Genomic DNA, 3,687 nt, shown 5'->3' on the forward strand with positions numbered 1-3,687 from the left:
CGCGGACCCATTCCCTGAGGCTCGTGGCTGCAATGTCCACATCTCCACCAGCAGGGCGGTCGGTGGGCGGGGACAGGAGCAGAAGTGACAGGAGAATGTCACAGGGCGGGTTAGGGAGGATCCAGGGATGTTTGTTCGATTTGTCCTCCAGAGAACTGCCTCCCAGGCCACCCACACCACCCTTCCCACCGCACTGGTCGGCCCTGCGAACGGTTCCCCGGGGCCGCTGACCTGGGCGGCCGTCCATCTTTGGGACCCTCTCGTCCCCGCCCTGCTCCCCCTGGTGGCTGAGCCCCGACTCCTCCCCACGGCCGGAGCCCACCTGCGAACCCGGGGCCAAGCGCATGCGCACGGAGGCACTCGGAGCCGAGGCGGGGTCTGGGGGTGGCCTGCGTGGTGGTCATGGGTTTGTCATTGTCTCTCTGCAGTTCCGTTCTCAGAGCAGAATTCGATGGCCCTTTTAGAATGTGGGTCACCTCAGTGTCATGTGTCCTAGACGGAGGCATGGGGGGCGGCGGCTGCTGAGCACGTCATGTAATTCTGTGCCTTTGTCCCTGCAATAATTCTGGGTGTCACATGTCCGCTGTCCGCCTGAGCCGGGGACGGAGCATTCCCAGGGTCTGCGTCAGCTGGGGCCTCGGCAGCAGCCGTCGCCCCCCTGGGCCCTCACTCACGCGGACACCTGCTGCTTCCAGCCATCACGTCCCCACCGCTGCTCAGTGCGTGGTATGCAGTGATGAGTCTCAGGACCCCGCAGGTGAGCGGGGGGCTGGCCGGGGGACCCCGGGCCTGACGTCCTTTCCCTCTCGGCCTCAAGGTTTGAGGTTGGGACTCAGCTGTCCTCTCTGCGGTCGATGGATTGGAGCTCACAAGCAGGCCCGCGGGTCTGCAGTGAGCCTTCCGATCCCTCTCTGTCCGGTTGTGCGGAGAGAATTCGGCCCCGGAGGTCGCAGCATGAGGTCAACCGCTCTGTCCGGTTGTGGCCCCGGGCCGAGCTGCTTCCTGCAGAGCTGCCTCAGGAGTAACAGAGTGAGGTTCACCCACCACCCCTGGGACCCCCGAGCCTGTTTCTCAGGGTTCTGAACCTGGAGCAGGGGAGGCGTGAGATTCGCTGCCCTTCCCATGTCCCAGCACAGACTTTAAGGTCACACGTGGTTACACCAAGTTCTTCTCATGAGCCTTATTTGTGTGATCAGTAGTGATGTTTATCATTTGTGGTCTTCCCACCGTGGGATGGTGGGATCTGGGAAGAGGTGTTTTGTGGAAACCGTCCTTGCTGGGGGGACAGAGACCGGGGTGGCCAGGAGCCCATCACGGGCCTGGGAAGAGCCGGCCCAGCTCCTGGCTGACTCCTGACTCCCTCCGGGGTGGGTGGGGGGGAAATCTGTGGGGGGACATCACGCAGAGGAGGTCTGCTCCGGGCCAGGCAGGAGCACCCACGAATAATGCTGCGCCCCAGCGGAAGACCAGCTCCTGTTTGTTCTCTGAGAGGCCCCTGCAGGCAGGACACGAGTAAATAATGGCCCGCAGGCTGAGGGATAGAAGACCTCAAGGGAGAAAGAAAACCCTTGGAAATCTTGTCTGTGAAGCACAGTCCTGGTTGCAGAAGTGCACTCCCCGCCCTGAGCTGATGGGGCACCCCTGGGCTTTGTGGGAGCCTGCCAGGCCCAGGGTCTGGGGATGCGTGTGCAGAGCGGGGGTCCAGAGAGCAGCAGGGACGTCCGTGGCCTGACGGCTGCAGCCACTGCCTGTGCATAGGGACCGGCGAGGCTCAGGGACCCCCAGGTAGTGGGTGGCAGGGCCAAGGCCGAGGTCCCAGCTCCTGCCTCAGCGCTCTCTCTCTCTCCCAGCCCCTCCCGGCCCCTCCCAGGCCCGGCCGTGCTCAGCGCTTAGAGACCTCAGGCCATTTTGTCCCGACCATCACAGACAGGACACTGGGATTCTACCCATTCTGCAGATGGGGAAGGGACCTGTGACTTGCTGGAGGTCCCCCAGCTGTTAGGTGGCAGGCCTGGGACTCCAGTGCCCCAACCTCTGCTCTCGGCTCCTCAGACAGGATAGTCCGCCCCGTGACCATTCGGTTTCCTCACAGTAAAAGAAAAGAAAGTGTAAGTTGTCAGGGGGATGACACTCCAATGAGACATTCGAGGGAATGTGTACACCCCGGGTATTAACGGGAGTGCTCATAGCTTATACCAGCTTCTGCCCCACAGTGTGCCCGGCCCTGCTCTGACCACTCTTCTGGTCCTTGCTCGTTTTAACTTTAAACAAACGTATGTGATAAGATTTGATGTGACATCATTACCCCTGTGCTACACATGTGGAAATTTCTGGAGGGAGAAAAGAAATGGTCCCCTAACACCCAGGGTCCAGGAATCTGTTTCCTTGGAAATATGCCCGGATGGGGCTTGACATCTGTGGGAGGCTATGTTGTTGATCATCACTGCTCCTTATTCTACACCCTTTCTTCCCCGATCCATGCCCCTTATCATGTCACTTTGGGGTTGTCCCTCTAGATGGGCAGTCTCTGGCTCATTGACACTGAGTTTGATTATGTGATTTTGTTTGGCTGGTGTCCTGCGGGCAGAGGGTTGAAATGTGCTGCACAGCTAGTCTTGACCTCTTGTCTCTTACTTTCTGTTATGATAGGAACGTGTTCTGGTCATCGCTGGTCCTGGGAAGATGGGGGCCACGTGGTGCAGCAACCTTGGACTCACCCTACAGCTTGAAACCATGAAAAGCCAGGCCCAGCCTAGACGTGATGGACCCCAGCAGCCCTGGAAACAAGAGAATAAGTAATAGATGCTCGTCGTGCTTCGCAGCTGAGTTTTGGGTGGTTTGTTACACGGCTTGGTTATGTCAGCCGCTGACTGCTACAAGGCTCGTGAGGGGACACACTCCAGTGCTCAGCAGGATCTGGGTCTCCTTGCCCTCAGCATCTTCCCACTAATGCACCACACTTCCCACTGCCCCCTGGAGCAACTTCATGTTAGACACTGTCCCTGAGCACCATATCATCTAACACATGTTCCCAAGGGGCAGGTGCCAGGGTCGTCTTGTCTGTGTCAAGTGGAGTGGTAACATTGTGCCCAGGTTTTGTTTATTAGTGTTTTCACTTTCTTTTCATCAGACATTCAAGGACCCATCAAGTCTCACTGACGCAGAGAACATCTGCTTGGACATCAGTATGTCAGCTCACTTTCTACTTCTCCCACTTGTTTTCACGAAGCATTTGTCAGACCTAGAGTCGGCCTCTTCCTGGGGACAGGGAAACAGCAGGGGTGGTGTGTCTCTTCTTGGGATCATACATCACTCTGTTTCCTGCTTGTTCATCCTGACATCTTTGCTGGAGAGAATCCCCCTGGGTCCCCTCCTGATGACTGTTCTTATGTGGAGTTTATGACTGAATGACCACCAGCATCATTATTATGACTGGGACTTTGGGAGCGGATGCAGGGAGCGCAGCTCTGTGTTTCCCTAGTCAAGAGAGAAGAGAGAAGTCAAGAGAGAGGCGTTGAGAACTGCTCCTCACCATGTGCTTGCCTGAGAGATGCTGTCAGGCTGGGCTGCTCTTTATGTGCCATCTCCTGGCTTAGGCTGCCCGCTCTGGAGGACATCGCTACCATTATTTCCATTGCATGGAAGAGGTGAAGCTCAGAGAGGTTCTGTAGCTAGCCTGAGGGCACA

At 57.7% G+C, this 3,687-nt stretch overlaps 1 long non-coding RNA gene across 1 annotated transcript; it reads left to right on the forward strand.

Moving 5' to 3' along the window:
* Window positions 1-514: 514 nt before the first annotated feature.
* On the forward strand, window positions 515-3,564 carry LOC141371997 (uncharacterized). The gene is made up of 3 exons (XR_012377353.1): window positions 515-757; window positions 2,650-2,795; window positions 3,131-3,564. It is a non-coding gene; the product is annotated as an uncharacterized lncRNA (long non-coding RNA).
* The last annotated feature ends 123 nt before the right edge of the window (window positions 3,565-3,687 follow it).

This window comes from Callorhinus ursinus, unplaced genomic scaffold (assembly GCF_003265705.2).
Source record: "Callorhinus ursinus isolate GAN/ISIS: 27379988/994484 unplaced genomic scaffold, GSC_fseal_2.0 scaffold253, whole genome shotgun sequence".
Taxonomy (NCBI): domain Eukaryota; kingdom Metazoa; phylum Chordata; class Mammalia; order Carnivora; family Otariidae; genus Callorhinus; species Callorhinus ursinus.